General features: G+C 40.7%; 1 protein-coding gene across 1 annotated transcript in view; it reads left to right on the forward strand.

The window, feature by feature from the left end:
• Positions 1–22206, forward strand: part of LOC131362523 (retinoic acid receptor beta-like) — a 162617-nt gene that overhangs the window by 43159 nt on the left and 97252 nt on the right. The gene's annotated exons all lie outside the window — the stretch shown is intronic.

The following is a 22206-nucleotide window of genomic DNA, read 5'->3' on the forward strand; positions in this document are numbered from 1 at the left end:
ATATGCAGTTCAAACAGAATAAGTGCTGACATAATGTAATATTCAGCCTTATTACTGCAAAGATATGAAGTATCTACTGACAGGGAGGCAAAAGCCATGCAGTGACGGAAGATCTAGACTGTGCGAGTGTGTGTGGCATTTTCGGTTAATGGTCATATTTTACGCGCTGTTTGCAGCTGTACAACATTGTGAAGATGTACTGAAATAAGCACTGCAGTAAAATAGCACATGATCCATTATGATCCATTCTCCATCCGACTCGCAGCGTCAAAGCCAGTCATTTTCAGTGAGAGCTGCCGATTTCCTGCGGCATGAAAGACCGCGATTAGATGTGGACGTGTCCAGTCCACCTTTTGGTTTTATTTAAATCTGGAGAGACTCTGTTCAGCGACCACCAATGGGAGTTGAAGATCGTAGAGGTCACATGATATAAAGCTCAGACTGCTTCTCCTTTATCTCATATGATATGATGCAGATACACTATTTGGCAAAAGTTTTGGAACATCTGCCTTTACATGCACATGAAAGTAATATGGAGTTGGTTCACTCTGTGCAGCTATAACAGCTTCAGCTCTTCTGGGAAGGCTTTCCACAAGGTTTAGGAGTGTGTTTATGGGAATTTTTGACCATTCCTTTAGAAGCACATTTGTGAGGTCAGGCATTGACGTTAGATGAGAAGGTCTGGCTCTCGGTCTCCGCTCTAATTCATCCCAAATTGATGATTGACCCCTAATTCATTGGGGTCATCCCCAAACTGTTCCCACAAAGTTGGGAGCATGAAATTGTCCAAAACGTCTTGGTATGAAGCTGAAGCATTAAGAGTTCCTTTCACTGGAACTAAGGGGCCGAGCCCAACCCCTGAAAAACAACACCTGAATTCAATCATTTGGAGGGGTGTCCCAAAACTTTTGGCAATATAGTCTGTATACTGCTAAAATTTATATGTTTTATAAAATTTATAAATTTTATTATAATTTGATGTAGGTGGAAGTACAGACCCCTAAATTGAGCTTAACTCTCATCTGAGGTCTGGTTTAAATTCTCACCATGTGCAAACCACATATTTGTCACATTTTCATTACTGCACAGTGAAATTCTTTCTTCACATATCCCATCTTTGGGGGCTGTGGTCAGAGCACAGGGTCAGCCATGATGCAGCGTCCCTGGAGCAGGGTGGTTTGAGGGCCTTGCTCAAGGGCCCAACAGTGGGAGCTCAACAGTGCTGGGGCTCAAACCCCAATCTTCTAGTCAACAACCCAGAGCCTTAACCGCTTGAGCAACCACTGCTTGAACTTCTGGGTACTTGATTATTAATATTCAGTTCATACTCTAAAATCTATGCTGTCAGGAACGTTAAATGTCATCATTCCAAACAGGAAAACTCCTCGCCTTGTTGTGTTTATATTCCCAAAATTTCCAACGTCCAACGTTTTCAATCAGATTCCTCCACAAAAAGAGCACAGTGGATCCTTATCAGGGAAGATGTTGAAGATTAGTGTTGGTCATGTGACTGTGGTGTAGTTTGTTTATTGACCTGATGATAGCCTGTTACTTCTGCTTGTTGTATTTAGGCTTGTAAGAAATTACAGTCTGCTTTGTTTCATTTTGTTTTTGTGTGGGAGATGATAGAAAAGTTGGAGCGTTTTCATACGGAAGAAAACAGAAAAAGCTCTTTTCCCCTACAGGAAATAAAGGAATCTTTGCCAACATGTCAGTTCAGATGAGGTATATTTTACCTAGGGGTTATTCCTCCTGGTCATTTTCTAGAAGGTAAAATCCAATATAATCTTTCCAGACACGTGCACAAACAATCTGTAACAAATCTGAACAGGAAAATCTGAAATCCCAGATTGATCACTGCAGGGATCATTACATCACCCCACCTCCCCCACATCTGAACAGTGCTGTAGAGATACTCTAATGACGTGTCTCTGAATGCACTGAGCTGATTGTGATTCCCTTCCCATAGCTGCAGTGTGATGTGACATTGAGTGGATGTGCAATTCCTGAGGGGCTGAGACATGTGTGTACGTAGGATAAGAGAGAGAGAGAGAGAGAGAGAGAGAGAGACAGAACAAGAGAGAGAGAGAGAGAGAAACAGACAGAGAGAGAGAGACAGATAGACAGACAGAGAGTGATAGAGGGGCAGAAACATAGAGAGAGAGAGAGAGAGAGAGAGACAGAAAGAGACAGACAGACTCGAATCCTAAATTGAACGTAACTCTCGTCTAAGATCTGGTTGAAATCCTCACTGTGTGCAGTTAATGCCACTCTGAATACAGCTCAGTGTGTTCAATAATGCAGTAAATAAGGCAGGCAGAGACAACAGACCGACAGAGAGAGACAGACAGCAGACCGACAAAGAGAGAGAGAGACAGACAGACGGACAGAGAGAGAGAGACAGACGGAGAGACAGACATACAGACAGACCGACAGAGAGAGTCATACAGACAGACAGAGAGAAACAGACAGACCAACAGAGAGAGAGACAGACCGACAGAGAGAGAGAGAGACAGACATACATACAGACAGATAGAGAGAAAACAGAAAGTCTGACAGAGAGAGACAGAACACCAACAGAGAGAGACAGAAAGACCGGCAGAGAGAGAGTGAGAGAGACAGACAGACAGAGAAAGAGAGAGACAGATGGAGAGACAGACAGACCGACAAAGAGAGAGCGACAGACGGGTTTATTTTATACACGTCACATTATACATCAGACTAAATACATACATAAATAAATAAATAAATAATTAAATAAATAAATAAATAAATAAATATTAACAACCAAAAGTTCTTAAAGTTCTTCCTCTACTACAGAGCACAAAACCTCTTGACAAAACTTCTTTAAATCCTCCATGCTCTTGTAAAAATTAAAATCGATCAGATTTCTTGATTAAATTAGTCTGGAGAAAGTTTTTTTTTTAGCATCACAGTCTGTGTTTTGTGCCATTTTGTGTTTGCTGCTCAGGTATATTGCCAGTTTGGCTTGTCTGAGGACAAAATGATGGTACATTTAAAACCAAGAATAAACAATGAAAAGTAAAATTCACATAAAAAGACCTTCAGAGTGAAAGAGAGAGAGAGAGAAATATACTGTATACACCAATCAGGTATAACATTATGACCACTGAGAGTTGCCGTGAATGATCTCCTCATCATGGCACCTGTTAGTGGGTGGGATATATTAGGTAGCATGTGAACATTCTGTCCTCAAAGTTGATGTGTTAGAAGCAGGAAAAATGGACAAGCGTAAGGATTTGAGCGAGTTTGACGAAGGGACGAATTGTGATGGCTAGACCACTGGATCAGAGCATCTCCAAAACTGCAGCTCTTGTGGAGTGTTCCCGGTCTGCAGTGGTCAGTATCTATCAAAAGTGGCCCAAGGAAGGAACAGTAGTGAACCGGAGACAGGGTCATGGGCGGCCAAGAGTCACTGATGCCCCTCGGGAGCGAAGGCTGACCCGTGTGATCCGATCCAACAGACGAGCTACTGTTGCTCAAACTGCTGAAGAAGTTAATGCTGGTTCTGATAGAAAGGTGTCAGAATACACAGGGCAGCAAAAGGGGGACCCACACAATATTAGACAGCTGGTCATAAGGTTATGGCTGATATTTTCACATTCTCATACAGTCAGCTCAAATTTGAATGGAGTGATGGATTAGCGTCTCTCCGTTTCCGGCAGATGCATCCGGATTAACGGCACAGCTGATGTTTGAACATGTAAATCGAGAAGCTGTAGCTAAATATTGACTCAACACTTCAGTCAATCACAGACCATTAAGTAATCTCATGTGAACGCGACTGAGCTTCAGGTTCACGTAGTTCAGTCATTCATGAAGATACTGTATAGGCTGGGGACCATATTTAAGTCTGTTTACAGATTATTTATCGGTGGTTTTATGCAGAAAGCACGTTCGTAGTGAATAAACATGAGCGCTCTGTAGAAGTGTATTCTTCGGTATCATTAGGTCGGAGATGAATAAACCAGTGCTTCTACATCTACATTAGAAAAGTCTTTCATTTGAGATTAAACTTCCTATTGCTTTTGTATAGTCGTGTATCGCCTTCAGTTGAAATTCCTCCATGCTCTGACCCCTTTATGCCGTTACGCTGACGGATTCATCTCCCTCCTCCTTTTCCTCTCTGTGCACTCATTCAGCTTATTAGGCCACTTGATGTTTGACAACGATAATGGAAATTGAGTCAACATTAGCAAAAGGTTATTATGATCATTACACTACATCTTCATGACAATTCCAAGTACAAAATCGCTTACTAAATACTTACCAATGTTCAAATTGAATGTCCATTAAAATGATATCACAGTCCATTAACTAATCTTATGCGAGTTTGGGAATCTCTATAAATCATCTAGATGAATGGCGGATCCACAAACATCTCAGAAGTTGTGTGAGAGCTGCGCCGCAGTTTAATGTAGCCGCAATATGACATGGTAAACATGTATGGTGTGAATACACTCTGGAGGAAATAAAATAGAACGCCATTTGAGGCAGTAATACCTCGCAGAGCCGCGTCTCACGATTCGCGGCTTCGCTGATCCGCGAAATTTGCATTGGAACCTAACTAATTTGCATCCGTGAATCTTCCGCAGACCCGCGAAATCCTGCAAAAGTGTTTTTACGGCTAATTTCGTGGCCATTTATACATGTTCATGCTTTGTAATGCGCAATTATTACGAAACAATACGTTTATTAATTTAGTAATATCAATATAAAAGTAAAATCGACAAAATATCAATATAAATAAAATATAAATGTTATTTTAATGATATTTCTTAAATCTCTATATTTAGTATTTTTTGCTATATTTTGTTAAATTGTGTAATATTTTGTTATTTATTATATTTTTGGTTATATTTTTGTACCCTTAATTTTGGGTATTTTTTTGTCATATTCCTTCCTATTTAATCTATTACCTGTGTTTGTGGAAACTGCTGGAAGCTGTAAATTTCCCTTTGGGATGAATAAAATATCTATCTATCTATCTATCTATCTATCTATCTATCTATCTATCTATCTATCTATCTATCTATCTATCTATCTATCTATCTATCTATCTGTCTATCTGTCTGTCTGTCTGTCTATCTATCTATCTATCTATCTATCTATCTGTCTATCTGTCTGTCTGTCTGTCTGTCTGTCTGTCTATCTGTCTGTCTGTCTGTCTGTCTGTCTGTCTGTCTGTCTATCTATCTATCTATCTATCTATCTATCGTCGCCGATATCACGTACATACAGTACAGCCATTATGACACGCTATTGGCTGGAAGGGTTAGAAGAAGCCAATCACAGAGCATGAACAGTTTTACCTAGCTGCTGATTGGCTGGTAGATACGATGCTTTGTATGCATGATGTACTCGGTTCAACATGTGCGTATATTCCGTAAGTGTGAATAAGTGATCTCAGTGATATTTCCCTTGTTTTTTATACAGGCGATACTGTACGTCAAACATTTATTTCTTTTTTAAGGGTAATGTATTAAGCTAACTTTTAAATGAAATTAAAGTGTTTTAAAGTGAAATTAAAGTGCTTTTAAATGAAATTAAAGTTCGCGATGGGTCCTGGAACGTAACCGCGCGGATGTGTGAGGTATTACTGTATTAAAAACACAAACATGACACTTTTCATTCATTAATATTGATATCCCTTTAAGATCCAGTGAAAGCGCTTACCTTAATCAGGGGCATTGCTTATATCTCAAAGACCAAATTTGTCATGAACTAAATTGAATGAAATAAAGTGAGCTGTAGGCAGAGCAAAGGAAGCCATGGGCAGTGTATACATTCAGCAATCTGCATATTTTCTTTACAAGAAAACACATAGAAGTCAGAATCTAAAGTTCAGCCTGATTGAAATAGCCTACATCTCATGCACGTGTAATGAAATCATGTCCTCACTCGATAACTTCATTAAGTCGTATGCACAATTAACTGCTGCATCAAGTGCTCTTTTATAGGCTTTTGAATAATGAGAGTGGAAGCCATATTGTTACATGGAATGAAATTTGCAGTGATGAATGTGATCATTACAGCTAGGACTATTTATGCAGTAATACAGTCCATTGGCTATACATGATAAGACTTCTGTTAGATCCTATTCAGTATTCCAATTCAATGTTCTTATTTATGTTTTTTTATTATTTAAGAGTTGCTTTTATGTCCCATTGTATTATACACTGCCTTTACATGCACATGAATGCATGTCCCGCCCTTTGCAGCTATAACAGCTTCAACTCTTCTGGGAAGGCTTTCCACAAAGTTTAGGAGAGTGTGTTTATGAATTATGTATTCCTGTAGAAACACATTTGTGAGGTCAGGCACTGATGTTGGCTTGCAGTCTTCCGTCTAATTCATCCCGAAGGTGTTGAGGACTCTGTGCAGGTCAGTCAAGTTCCTCCACACCAAACTCGTTCATCCATGTCTTTATGGAGCTTGCTTTGTGCACTGGTGTACAGTCATGTTGGAACAGGAAGCGGTCATCCCCAAACTGTTCCCACAAAGTTGGGAGCATGAAATTGTCCAAAATGTCTTGGTATGAAGCTGAAGTATTAAGAGTTCCTTTCACTGGAACTCAGGGGCCGAGCCCAACCCGTGAAAAACAACACCTGAATTCAATTATTCAGAGGGGTGTTCCAAAACTTTTGGCTATATAGTGTATGTTTCAGCTGGCAACAAGTTATTTAACCCTAACTGATGCGGTCACACACAAGGATTGGCCTCTGCAGAATCCAGACCTTAAGGATGTGCTGGAGAAATCTTTACACAGAGGTCTGATTCTCCCATCATCAATACAAGATCTTGGCAAGAAAGTAACACGAATCTGGACAGAAATAAATGTTATGACATCGCATAAACTTATCAAAACTATGACATGGTGAATGTGTGAAATATTAGTGAGTATGTTTATTTATTTATTTATTTTTTGGCCAGATAGAAAAAAAGAAACATACTCTTCCATTGTTTATATCTTCAATTAAAGCGCTAGTGGTCTAGATGTTTATTGAAAATCCATTTCTCGGACACTTCTTGTCAAGAACAAGAAAAATCTTAATAGAAATCTTCAGCTGATATTTTACAGTGAAAACTGGACAGGAAGGTATATTGAAAGAACAGATATCAGGCAAAGAACTAAATTAGACTAAAGACAAAAGTATTATTGTTATTAGCTCCATCACAAATAACAAGCAAGAGCTAAAGCTAATTTATTACAATGGAAACAATGCACAGAAAACAGAAGATATTAGCCTATATAAGGGAATTGGGCGGACAGTGCTGAGCGTATAAAAGGAGAACAGGAAGTGATTCAAACAAATTGCTGATTCTTTAAATTGGAAGCGTTGCTCTTGTTAAAATTGGAAACTAAACAAATTTATCTGAACAAAATCAGTCTGTAAAACTGCTTTAGTGCTGTTTTGCTGAGATTACACTAATGCAGTACATGCGATTGGAAAAGTTGGAATTTGCTGCAAATACAAAATGTATAATGTTTTTTAAATGTTTTTGAAATAATTATAAAATTGTATATATTTTTAAAGGCAGCCATTATTTATTTATTTATTTATTTATTTATTTATTTATTTATTTATTTATTTATTTATTTATTTATTTATAGGAAAGTGGTTCCTAATGCCTGCTCCATTTCATCTAAATCAGATGTTGAATGAATAAACAGACTCAACTCGAATACAGATTTAGTTTTAGAAAGTTGTGGAAAATAACGAATAAAGCTTTGGGAAGTATTTATAGGAGGAATTGATCCAACATGATATTTTGGCAGTGGTGCTGCAGCACTGTGTTTTTCTGAGTGTGTTGGGTGGAAAAAAATCGATTTCATTGCTGGACCAAACATAAAATTAGCACATGGTTACGATTCTGTAACAAGGTGCAACATATAATTTAAAAAAAAAGTATTATATATAATTTATCATATATTGTTTTTGCTTATTAGACATCAGTGAATGATATTTTGTAATAATAATTTGTTAAATCAATAACATGAATAAACTCAGGATCAATAAAAAGAATAGACTGAAAAAGGAGAGTCTGAAATCTTACCTACCCGCTGTCTATCATATAGCCTTGACTTCTAGCCTGCTGAGAGAGAGAGAGAGAGAGTGTGTGTGTGTGTGTGTGTGTGCTGTCTCTCTCTACAAAGATCTGCTTCTCTTGACTCAAGACCATACCTGTCTGAACAACAGAAGTGTTACAATTCCAGCACTAGAGAGATATATAACAGGGTCCAGAAGTTTGAGTCCAAAACATGTTTTCAGTCTCCAAACCTAATGAACTTTATTGTTTCGGTACATGTACAGCAATGAATATTTTATTATGCTAATTCGTCACCGAAAATTCTGAGCAGTGACCGGTGAAGGGAATAACACTGATTGTCTCCTCATCATGGCACCGGTTAGTGGGTGGGATATATTAGGCAGTGGTCAGTATCTATTAAGAGTGGTCCAAGGAAGGAACAGTGGTGAACCAGCGACAGGGTCATGGGCGGCCAAGGCTCAATGATGCACATGGGGAGCGAAGGCTGGCCCGTGTGATCCGATCCGATACTGTTGCTCAAATTGCTGAAGAAGTTAATGCTGGTTCTGATAGAAAGGTGTCAGAATACATCACAGATTGTTGCATATAGGGCTGACCAGTCAGGGTGCCCATGCTGACCCCTGTGCACCACCAAAAGCACCAACAAAGGGCACGCGAGCATCAAAACTGGACCACAATGGAGCAATGGAAGAAGGTGGCCTGATCTGATGAATCACGCAATGTTCTGCTGGGAAACCTTGGGTCCTGCCATCCATGTGGATGTTACTTTGACACGAACCGCCTACCTAAGCAATGTTGCGGACCATGTACACTCTTTCATGGAAACGGTATTCCCTGATGGCTGTGGTCTCTTTTTAGCAGGATAATGCACCGTGCCACAAAGCACATTTCAGGAATGGTTTGATGAGCACAACAACGAGTTTGAGGTGTTGACTTGGCCTGAAAAATTCCCCAGATCTCATTCCAATCCAGCATCTGTGGGATGTGCTAGACAAACAAGTCCACCTCTTAAAGGATCTGCTGCTGACATCTTGGTGCCACATAGCACAGCACACCTTCAGGGATCTAGTGGAGTCCATGCCTTGACAGGTCAGGGCTGTTTTGGCAGCAAAAGGGGGACCAACACAATATTAGGCAGGTGGTCATAATGTTATGATTGGTCAGTGTATATGCATACACATTACAGATGGGATACATTTACTGTTTGAGGTCGGTGTCACATGATATGAAATCAATGCAGCCCTATAGCAAAAGCGCTGACTTTAGCAAAAGGTCATCATCATCGTCAATCTTTCGCATGGCTATTTCAGATCGGTCGATAATTATTTGCTAATGTTAGCGCACTTTTCACTGTTGTAATAACAAAGATAAAAATGTGCCGTTGGTCAGTTGGGCTCATTTGTCTTGGCTGAGAACTTTCTGCATGCTGTTACGGTACAATAAGGACCATGAATGCAGCGTAAATGAGCAGGAAATGTGTAAAAAGAGGACACCGCTATGTTCCGGTTCAAGGTTGAGATCGATTCATCTTCACATTCGTGCGTGTGAAACAGAAAGAGATACTGACTGGAGGAAATCCATCTTGTTTCAGCGGCACTTCCCACCATCTCTGTCTCTATTTCTCTCACTTCCTCGCTCGTTTCCTTCCACCCTATGCGTTTATAGCTATATAAAATATCAGTTTTCTGCAGATATGTTCCTTCATTTCAATTCCTGCCCTTCTCTCTCCGATACAGAGTCGAGAAATTGATAAGTACTGAGCGGAAAATCTTTTGTTTCATTTCCAGGACAAGTACAAATTCTCCTGGTCTGGCAATTAAAGTGACACATGTCGCAATTCTGCCATTATTTTAATTCTGACTCTATCTAAAGCTTCAGAGGCACATGACCTTTTTTTTTTTTTGTACTTAACACTTTCCCACCGAGGCATGGCTGCTGGAGCCTGATAACTGGCTTTCTCCTCTGCCCTCCTCCAATCCTGTTTAAACACAATACAACTCAATGGTGAATAGTAGGTCTATTTCTGTTCGGTACAACACCACAGACTTCAGTTTTCTACACTTCCTTTTGTTGTCTTTTTCTCAGGGGTACCTAGTGCCTTGACTGAAGGTAGGAAGGCAAGAAAGTACAGAAGAAGCAGGGGATGAAAATGACAGAATTGAGGAAGTCTCTGGACATTAACTGCCCTGTAGTCACTGCTAATAAACCCTTAAAGAACTGAAGCCATTTTTTTTTACAGACCGGCTGCAGATTCCCCAAATAATTCCCTCTATTTTTGTGCTGCACACACAAGCAGATTAAAAGTTTCATCAAGCGGTCAGTATAAATTCCTAGAGTAGCTGTAGCTGTAGCTCTGGCGGTCTGTCAGATATGCGCCAGGTCTTTTGATTTCCTATCAGTAGCCAAATAACTAGGGTTAATTTTATTAGCAATATAATAATATTGATGGAAATGTATTAAATCATGGGCAGATTAGAAATATTAAATGAAAGAATTTAAGTCTAGAGATCATCACTCTTGTTTTCAGACATAGCCTAAAGAAAGTCACATGGATCGTGTGCACAGGAAGATCGCCCAGATCTTTTAATCGTTTTGTTTATTCAGCTCACATGCAGACGTCTTCACTCCTTTTACCAAGCAGAGAAAAAATGAGAAATTGCAGATCATTGAATCGAACATTCCTTTTCCAAGCGTAGAGGACTCATAAACTGGATGGGTGGCTTCACATGGAGAAACCATCAAAGCAAATGGACTTGAAAGGGGAGTTTATGAAGAAATGTGAAGTCTTGGTAAGATGCTGAGCCAAGCCTATCTGTGAGGTTTGGTTGAAGTATTCGAGATATTAAACAAGATGCTCAGGGCATGAATGACTCCCTGTTGACAGATCTAACAGGATTGGAAAAGGTGAGAGAGAAGATGATTATTTTTTTTGGTACATCTGCATGCTGAGTGAGTGTGTGAAAAAGGAAATAGAGTCCATCTCTGGTGGCTGCTGCTCTTTTATTTGTGATATGTGTACACACGTGGAACCTCCAGTCAGAATATTTATTGATATTACACTGGTTATATATGTAACTATGGTTCTACAGACACTAGGGGAAGTGAGAATCACTTGGATATCTTCATGAGTCTATCCGTATTCATGCTGAGTCTATTAACATAGTCTCAATGTGGCAGCATGATGAGGTACCAAATGACCACCTTTCCCTGGAGCCTTCTCGCCAAGTTCCTGCTGGTGCTGGTAACAAGGAGTCCTTGCAGTTATGTTATGAGAAGGTACATAATTATGAGCAAACGGCATCAGAGAAGACTCTAAGTAGTGCCTATGAGGAGCTGCTCTTCACAGTAGTAGTTAGGACTCCAGGAAAGCAAAGGTGATGATGACCTCCTCCCTATGGGCTGGTGTCTGTTTAGACATGGGAACTCTACGTGTCAGTCCCTGGAAACAGATAAATAGTTACGATGAGGACTGAACCTCCAAATAGTACCACAGGGTGCGTACTCAGCGTAGTTAGAAATGCTCATCATGTTCATCATTCAGTGAAGGGTGTGGGATCAATCGATTCATTAACAAACGTGAGTGCTGGACAGAAACCGTGGCTGACATGATCATTAGCAAAAAGTTTCTTGAAGGGGGACCTTTTGAAGAGAAACCTTTTTTGAAAGAGCCTCATTTGCATCCTAGTACAAGGGCGATCAGGATCTTAGGAAAATTATGGAGGATAAAGGCTCCTTGATCCCCTCAGAAAGGCTGTGTTAAGAATTTGAACCCTGAATGAGACGCTATCCATGGTGCTGAGTCAGAACAGCCGTCTCAAGATGCAAGCAAGTTGTAGCCCCATGCCTGTTGTTTGGTTAGATGCTGAGCTTCAGGACAGCAGGTCATGCTGGATTGAGCCATACCACAGGAGGCCACACTTAGCAGAAAAAATGGAGGGAAGCCCAGCTCATTCCCCTGTACACTTATTAGTAGAGTAACTTTGCAGTCTAGTTGTGGTGAGGAAGAACCACTTAGCCAGCACTCTTCACATGACTCCAAAGTTTTGGCACGTGCACAATGCAAGAACAAGAAGGAGAACAATGGTGCGATGTAGTCAATAATATGAAGCACAGACATGGTTGAAGCACAAACACACACACACTCACAAGAAATGATCCAGGAGATTCTCACTGCCCCTGGTGGTTAGGGTGCAGGAAATCAAACTTCTTTATATGCTTGGGAACCTTTAGTATAGTTTCCATCAGATGAAGCGTGAAGTGCTTCTCCACGCTCAGAGAAATAAAACAATATTGCACCTGGCTGTGTGCCAGGAAGCAGCAAGGGGCTCAGCTAAAATTTTATGAAAACACAGCATGGTGTTGGAACAGAAATGCTGTGTCTTCTATGTGTGCCGCTGTGTCCTTTTATTGGCACTTGGTATTCGAAATGCTGCTTGCTATCTCATGCCTTTATCTCTTTAAAGCTTTTGAGCTTGTTTTTTTCTATAAAACTATCCTTGATAATTAGGGTATTATATAAATGACATTGGCAGCTTTTCCTGTAATAAAGTAAAAGCAACACACACACACACACACACAGATCATAGAAAACTCCAGATGCGTACGTGAGGAGGTGTAGTGCCGCAGTGTAAATTGCTATTTGACGCGGTCGCGATGTACGTTCACAGAGTGTCTAAACTTAATGTCCAGTTTCACTATGCGCTAAGTTGCCATGTGTACGATGCATAAACAATGCCAGAACATAACACACAAGTATACATTATTTATAGTCTAATGGGTACACACAGCTCAGTACATCTGTCCCTCAATTTCTATTGCATTTCAAATGGCTCTTTTCAGTTCCTTGTCCAAGTTGCGTCAGTGTCGTTCTCATTCTTAGTGTAATTAGGTAAATTTGCCGCAGTTGTTTTTGTTTAAGTGCTGCGGTCATTTGAACATGATGTTTAACTTAAGGTCTCAGGTAAGGACTGAAGCTAATAACTGTGAAGGTAAAGGTGGCGATGGTGGCTCAAGTGGTTAAGGCTCTGGGTCATTGGAAGATCAGGGTTTAAGCCCCAGCATTGCCAAGCTGCCACCGTTGGGCCCTTGAGCCCACTCCAACCCACTCTGCTCCAGGGGCGCTGCATTAATGCTGACCCTGCGCTCTGACCCCAACCTCCAAGGATGGGATATGTGAAGAAAGATTTCACTCGACAGAAATGTGACAAATAAAGACAACTAAAGTTAAATATTTCCTGGACTATATGCAGTAGTTTAGTCAAGGTAGTGTGTGTGTGTGTGTGTGGCTACTTGTTACAGCTAGATTAAGAGCAATTTAAATCTAATTATAGCCAGACCCTTGTTGAAGTCACAGAGGGAGCGTGAGTATGTTTCGCTTGTGTTTTAATAATTCTGTATATGTACTGTATTTATAATATTACCGATGGCAAGCTATACAAGACTATACTGACGAGACGTGAGCTCCTTCACTGACCTGCAGGATTTTTAAAAATGCATGAGCCAGGAGTATTAGTTGTCCTTCACTGATAGATGTACTGAGATGATATGTACAGCATGTAATATGTGTTTTGTATTAGTGTTTATATACCTGTACATTCTCCCCAGAGTGCAGTATTTGTGGTGAAGGGAGTCCACAGATGATCTCTGTGTTTGCTCTGCTGATTTAAAAGCAGATGATTTATTCATGTCTGGGGATCTATGCTCCGTAATGCACTGGATCGAAAGATACGTAATACACTGGAGCACGTTCCCTCTTTACACTCATGTTAGGATCAAGACTTCTTCTGCTCTGTAGCAGCTCAGGGGCTACCTGCCTGGCTGACACATTCCTAAAAGAGATAATCCAGGCCATGTCATCACCAAGTTTCATATGTAGAACATTTATAGGCAAAGTGGGGTCAAATTAGTATTAGTATATGATAATGAACAACATGTTAGAACGGGTATTCAGTCTCGTCAATAAAGGTTAACATGACCAGATGCCAAACATGACCTTCCCAGGGGTCTATCCGTAGGCCTGGGGGTGGGGTGGTCAGGATGAGGAATACTTGAATTGAGAAATGGTCAAGTGAGGGCTCAAGTAGAAGCTGTTTGTAAGCACACCTCATGACTGGTACCTTTTTAGTGCACAGGCGGAACCATCAACCCCCTCACACCAAGTTTCTGTTTGATAAGATGAAGCGCTTTACTGAAGGTGGAGGTTCTATACCCACTAATAGAAAAATATTGAATTATTGTGTACAGACCTTCCACCTCTACTGTGGATAGGTGGAGTTTCTCTTTTTCTACTTGTTTTGGCTCATTTCTCAGTTAAAATATTCCTCATTCCAGTTCTAAGTGTAGGCCAGTAATAGTCGATCTGGAGACTGACTATCCCCCATCTTGGTCTTGGTGTTGAGAGGGTTGGACATTCTACCTATGGACCATGGGAAAAATATGATCTAGAATGACATGGAAAATCTTCTAAGCAGGAAATTGGAAAGCCATAGAAACTGCCTCAGACTAATAAGGTAGGTAGAGTAGAGCGTGTTAAACATAAGGCACACCAGTAAAACAATTGGCCATTGAAATTGTTGAGTATTTTGAGAGCATCCACAGCATGTCCTGCCTATTACTCGAGTAAGTCTCTCTGATTGATCAGTGGATTAAGGTAACTTGACGTGAGGCTAACACTGATTTTAGGTAGACTCAAGAAAGACAATGTGAACTATGGTTCTCGGCACTACCTGTGTCCTCTGGACAAACAAAACTCTGCCATTTTTTCATATCCATCCAGAACGTTCCATGATAGCTGAGGTTGCCCTTCCCTGAATATTAACTCCTTCTTTGTCACCCTTCAAGCACTTCCTGCTTACAGACTATAAAACCAGTTCAAACATTCAGTCTGTACGAAGTCTCGCCAACTTTAATATTCGTCTAAAATCTAAGCTTGTATTCCATGACTGCTGTTTCCTTGTCTTGATCCTTGCTTTGTTGATCAAGTATTCTTTGGATTCAACTGATTTCTGGTGTAATTGTAAACTTCTATACTTGACCATTGTCCCTTTTTTGATTTTGATTTTGGATTCTGTCTTCGACTTTGTAAATAAACCTCCTGTAAACAGATGCTCAAACATTTGTTTGTCCACTAATACAGCTATATTCCAGACTAAAATCAACACTGAGGAGTGAACACGCTTTACTGGGACAGGAGTTGCCTGGGTGTTTTAGCCTGCACACAAGCACAATGCTTTTGTCTGTATCAGTAAATGAACCAGAACTCGGTGAATCATTCTCTGAGATGATCAAGGATTGCCCTTAGTATACGAAGCCAATAACAAACTGCCTGAAGGGAGTCATTTTAAACTAAGGATGTTTAGTGGGAAAAGGATCACTGCAAGCTTAATTTTTGTCATTATAGCCCATTTTACAGGAAAGCTGTGGGCTCCTCTTTACTGGTTATGATTCATACCCATGACACAAAGCATCTTCTTGGAAGTTAATGTTCTGTAAAGTAAACACAGCCCACTGAGCCTGATGAGTAAGCCATTTCTGTGGTATCACATACTGTAGGTCAACCAGAATCTCCATTCTTCAGACCTACTTTTTCAAAGCAAGTACATCTTCATTGCTGGTATCTTAGTTCTTCTCTGCAGCTTTGTAGGATCATAAGACAGTTACTTCTTTCGCCTGGCTCTGAAGTATCTATTGCTTCTACTCAAAGCAAGGAAATATTACAGTCTATAATAATGCAGACTTTGGGGACTCTTTTCTTTAATTCTGTAATTGTCCTCGAGGCTGCTTCATTTAATTTGGGCATTTAGTCTTTTGACCGCACAGTAGCCATGCCATTTGCAACTGACAGTATCTTGAATGTAATAAAACTGTGACACATAAAATAAATAAACTGAATAATAGAGCCTTTATATTTACAGATGATCGAGGCAATTAAATAATATTGTCAAATTAAATTACATTAAAAAAAAAAGCAACATGGGAAATGTAGTTTTTTAATAACTTTCATCTGATAAATAATGAACTGTTTATTCTCGTATTGATTTAATAAATAGCAAGACATCCAGATTCACACATCTGATCACGTCTGTCTGCCTTTGTGCAGTTCATTTTAAGTATATAGAAAATGAAATTGACTGCTGTGGTTATGGGGTTGAATTACAATTTCTTTATCATATTCTCAGTTAGGGCTCAGGCTAAATATAGCGCGCCAACACTCCATTACCATCTCTCGTTATTATTGGATTTCTATCAGCGCTGATGGTGCTCGTAAACACATTCTTGCTATGTAAACGCATGAATTATGCAAACTGATTGGCGGTGCTCTTGGGGAAGGGCCAATTTTAGATTGCGTGATACAGCAGCTCAGTATTCGCAGTGCGGTTCAGTACTAGGACTTATTGGACGTACGTGATGGTTTTAAAAAGTTTAACACGGTTGGAAAAATTTCACGCTTTCAAGGAAGTGGAGCCGTATTCACAAACAAAAATCGATCAGGGAGTTCGTGGATCGTGGTTTTAGTGACTTGGTGTTTTGTTTTCGGCAGGTGTAACTGCTGACTCGTGCACCAGTGATTGTGGTGTGAGGAAAGGGAAAAGAAAAGAACAAGAACATCATTAGAAGTAATCAGTTCTAACTTGTTACATGTAGAACTTTGAATAAGCACCCAAACCTACACACTACACACTTAATACTTTCTCTGTTGTGGTATTTATAGCTTAGTTCTTGGTTGATCAGATGTGCTCTTCTACTGTTGTAGTCCATCACCTTAAAGAGTGTCATGTTTCGATTGATTTTCTGCTCACAAGAGCGCTTATCAGAGTTACCGTAGACGTCCTATCAGCACACACTAATCTGTTTCATTCAACTCAAAGCTCATGTCCATCTCACAAATCTCTTTGGATTCCATTATGTCGGGTTCACACTGCACGATTTTCGAACTAATCGGATCGCTGTTGCTTTCACGCTGCACGAGTATCTAGGGGTAGCATTCAGTCTCTGCTGTGTTCACACTGCACCATGGATCGGCGACAGGAGCTTTCACACTGCATGGCTTCACAACAGGAAGAATCGCCGACAACTCTGTCTGCTCCGCAAACAAATGGATAATTTTGCAATGCTGATGCGGCTGGTCAAGCAAAGGTTTCTGCTTTATTTCTGTTTGGTGCTATTGTAAAGCGTGTTTATTCTGATAGAACTATATTTAAGATATTTGTTTCTGATAGAAACCTATAAACCTATAAGTAAGCTTGACCAGAGTTCTTGTGGGGAGAAGAATTTATTGAAGGTAGCAGTGTAGCGGGTCTTCAATAGCGATGTTAGCTTGTCGGTCTTCAGAATATGTTAAAGATCCAATGATCTGTCTGTGAGGCAGGTCTTTATACAATTATACAGAACTGTAAGGACCTCCTATGGAGGGTCCTCAATACACAAATCTGAATGTCCTTTGTGTGTGTCGTCTGGCCCACACCCATCTCCTGTATTGGCCATCACCTGGCCCACACCCATCTCCTGTATTGGCCATCACCTGGCCCACACCCATCTCCTGTATTGGCCATCACCTGGCCTACACCCATCTCCTGTATTGGCCATCACCTGGCCCACACCCATCTCCTGTATTGGCCATCACCTGGCCCACACCCATCTCCTGTATTGGCCATCACCTGGCCCACACCCATCTCCTGTATTGGCCATCACCTGGCCTACACCCATCTCCTGTATTGGCCATCACCTGGCCCACACCCATCTCCTATATTGGCCATCACCTGGCCTACACCCATCTCCTGTATTGGCCATCACCTGGCCCACACCCATCTCCTGTATTGGCCATCACCTGGCCCACACCCATCTCCTGTATTGGCCATCACCTGGCCCACACCCATCTCCTGTATTGGCCATCACCTGGCCCACACCCATCTCCTGTATGGGCCATCACCTGGCCCACACCCATCTCCTGTATTGGCCATCACCTGGCCCACACCCATCTCCTGTATTGGCCATCACCTGGCCCACACCCATCTCCTGTATGGGCCATCACCTGGCCCACACCCATCTCCTGTATTGGCCATCACCTGGCCCACACCTATCTCCTTGGGCCCTCTTGATAAAACCCCCACAGACACAGGTGATTGTATCTAAGAGGCAGTCACAATGTAAAAGTATTTGATTAATGATAAACATAATCAACCGAAGCCATGCTTGCTGATATTGTGGTCTGTAACTCCTCCCCAAACTGCCCGCTGCCCTGTATCTTGCTCTCTCATTGGCTGTAGGTCATCGCCGAGGTATTTTTTCAGTCAGAACTCCTTTCACACTGCACAATCATCGGCGACTCGGTCAGATCGAGTTTTTGGTCATTCACACGAATGCGCGATTGTCACTCGTGTGCACGAGCAATAAAGTCGAATCTAATCTAATCTAATCTAATCTAATCTAATCTAATTTAATCTAATCTATCACTTTCCATTCTGTAATATTTTCACATTCTGTACTGTTACAACATGGAAGATTATTGCACATCATTCTACTACATGTAAAAAAAAAAATATATTACACATTACATTCTATTACCTTATTTTCTTTCTTATTATTTTTATTCATTCTATTAGTTCTTAAATTTAGTTTACGGATATGTACAGTCTAAGGAGGAGTAGAGTTGTGTGTGTGTGTGTGTGAAAAGTCTCTGAAATACTCAAACCAGCCCTTTAACAATGTCACAGTCAAAGTCATGATTCCCTCATGCTGTTTGATATCAGTATTAACTGACCTGTATTTGCATAATTTTATGCATTTTGCTAGCATTCAGCCAAAGACGTACGGAATTGTTTAATCTCCGTTAATCCTATTAGCCGGTCCTGTACTGAGCCGCATCATGCCGTCGAAGTATTTAGATATTTATTATACATTCACATGGAATAGCCAGTTGCATGTTGACTATACGAAGTGCACGGTTGCCAGCGTGTGCTTTTTGACTCCGGCGCTAGCATTAAGCAGCTAGGCTTGCTTTCCTCATAAAATCGCCATTAACATTTATTCTTAGAAATCCAGGAATACGTCGGATTCTTAACGAGACCGAATGACTCGGCTCAATTATGGTCTGAGGAGAGCAGAGGGAAAAAGAATTAAAAAAAAAGTTCAGCCTGAAAGCTTCTCTTAAATCTCTAAATTAGATTGGACCACAACATTCAGACATTTACAAGACAATGTCTCCTTGTATAAAAACCCACTACTAATGATTAATGGCATTCTGTAATTACTAACCCAAGCCCATCATTTTGGTACTGCGGTGCCAGAAGCATTCAGAGTCTTTACTTTAGACATCTATTTATTTATTTATTTATTTATTTATTTATTTATTTATTTATTTATTTATTTAGTACATGAGCTAGGGGAAAGGCCATTTTATCCATCCTCTACAATTTATATTATATCCATCAATACTCTTCTTTTACTGCATTCAGAGTTCACTGCAGCATTTTTTTTTCCCTTATGTACCTCTTTAGATTAAAAAACAGACAATATATATATATTTTTTCCCCTTACATGCACAAAAATATGATAGATTTCTTTCAAAAGCAGAGATAGTCTCAGGGAAATTAGATTTTCTGAAGGTTTTTGAATGCTTATTCATCCGTCTTTCAGAGCTCTACATCAAGTATTGTGTACTGTGTGTGTGTGTGTGTGTGTTCAACCCATCAAGCACAGAAATAAATCATTAGTAACCACACGTACAGGTTTCTTTTACGACATGTTCCTTTCAAAATGCACTGTTTTTCTCTTATCACTGTGAAATCTGTGCGTTCGAGTCGGTTTCTTTAAACAGTGTAATTAAATATAATCTAAAGATGGGTGACAAATGAAAGGCACTGGCTCTACCTCGCTGTCTGTTGGGGCTACTTGGCAGTTAGATAGAAGAGTCGCTGCAAATCAATACAAATCTGCTGATTGATCACCTTTGCCGTTGCTGTTCTTGCTGTCTTTCAGCGGCTTCCTGTTCAGGGATCGTCTCATTTGCATATTTGATGCGGCACGCCGGATGCCTGTCCTGATGTGACCCTCTGATTTTTAGTGATTCATCAATTTATCCTGTGATAGAATGTGTTTTATCCCGATGGCTGTGGTCTCATGTAGGATGACTCCGCCCACTTTCACAATGCATGGGGTCTTGTTGAACGGACTGATGGGAATGCAAATGATGACATGATAAATCATATGCTCTGACCTTCACAGTCACCAGATTTTGGACTGACCACCACCTGCTGAAGAAAGATCTGGTGACTTGTCATGACCTACGATATTTTTTTTTTTCCCTTTAAACTGGTCACCTGTCTGTATATTATGATATTTCCAAAAGTTAATATTTAGCCCCTGTCACTTTTTCAGCAGTTTTCACCAAGAGGAGTTCTTTTAATCTCATAAATACAGTTTGTACCTCTGATTAGAAAATCATTTTGTCCTATGAAGTGAAGAGATCTGATGTGTATCGCTACGCAGTGAGCAAAAATGCTAAGGTTAGGAGGAATATTTCGCCTGGTCTTCTAAACGAGTGTATTCGGGTTTGCATTTTGAGTAAGATTTACCTCTAACGACCTCGCCGTTGCTCTCTCTCACTTTAAATCCTGACTGCAGTGTACTGCGCAGGTAGAACAGCTTAAGAAAGTCGAGGCTTGAAGCTATTCTGTTATCATTTTCCGTTAGCACCGCCGTGCCTTTAGTTCGTTATTGAGATTTCTCAGGCTGGATGAGAAACATGCGCCTGCAGTCAGTGTTCTTTCTCTCTCTCTCTTTCTCTCTCTCTCTCTCTTTTCTCTCAGAGCTCAGAGGCACATTCCATATTTCAGATTCACCTCACACACAGGCTCGCTGCGGTCTTGTGTGAGGCAATTGGACGTAACAAACATGAAACGTTGATGTCAGTCGCGCCAAGCTTGTTTGAGAGAGATATCAAACCCACGGCTCCCCAGCTCCTCTCTTTTCACTCCTGTGCTCCCCTCCCTTTTTTTTCTCTCTCTCTCCTCCCAACCTCTTGCTGGGAACCGGTTCAAGAAAAACAGGAGCATCTCTGTTGTCTGCACAAGATTTAAGCATTCACAACACACACACACACACAGATGCAAATTACTGTCATTTTCCTGCCTGGGATTCATAACAGTGTCTGTGTCCCGGTGGATTTTGACATAGAAAAATTCCGAAATGTAATATTGCAGTTGATTGGTTCAACTAAGGGGTGGGGGGGGGGACATCACTCAGGGAGAATGGAGCGCAATACCTAAGGATCTTTCTTTCTCTGTTTGAAGTCGCAGCACAGTAGGACGATAGCATGATCCGGGGCCCGTTAATTATGAAGTGTGGTTACCCATCACTTTAACTGCACCCTAACTGCAGATTAAGGCGTTATGGCTGCTATTATGCTGCCGCAGTTTATAACTCTGTTAAACAGGATTTAGCACCTGTGCTGAGACGTTCTTCCTCCCTGCTCCGCCTTGCTTATTCTCACCTTGGAAGACGGACAGTGAGAGAGAGAGAGAGAGAGAGAGAGAGAGAGAGAAGGTGTTCGGAGAAACACCGAATACAGGATAACCTCAGTTTTGATGTTTCAGGAGGAAAGACTGTTTCTTCCAGTCAGCTGCACTCTTTCAGTTGAATCCACTTCACACAACACAAACACACCTCTTTGTACTAGTCAGTTCCAAAAAAAAAATGAAAAATGATCAATCAATACATTATGATATTGATATTTCTTCTGGCAGGATTCATCTGTCCTACTATATACTGTGTCCCTGATAGAGATCTAATAATATTGTTTCCTCCCTCAGTCCAAAGACGTGTTGTAGGCTGCTTGGCATCTCTAAATTGTCCGGAAAAGTGAATGTGTGTGTGTGTGTGTGTGTACCATGTGATGCCTGCCTGTGACCCTGTGTAGTACAGGCAGTACAGAAAATGGACAGACGGATGTAGAGATAAGTAAGGGGGATGAACTGGGCGGGGGAAAATGTCTTGACTTTACTTGTAGTAGAGATAGATAGAGAAAATCTGTTCTCTATGAAAAGAAGAAGAAGAAACTTGACAATATGAAGGGTTTTTCTAGGCCACCATACATATAGGTTTTGCTATAGGACACATGTCTCATATACTAACCAC

The sequence above is a fragment of the Hemibagrus wyckioides genome, linkage group LG12 (genome assembly GCF_019097595.1).
Source record: "Hemibagrus wyckioides isolate EC202008001 linkage group LG12, SWU_Hwy_1.0, whole genome shotgun sequence".
NCBI lineage: Eukaryota > Metazoa > Chordata > Actinopteri > Siluriformes > Bagridae > Hemibagrus > Hemibagrus wyckioides.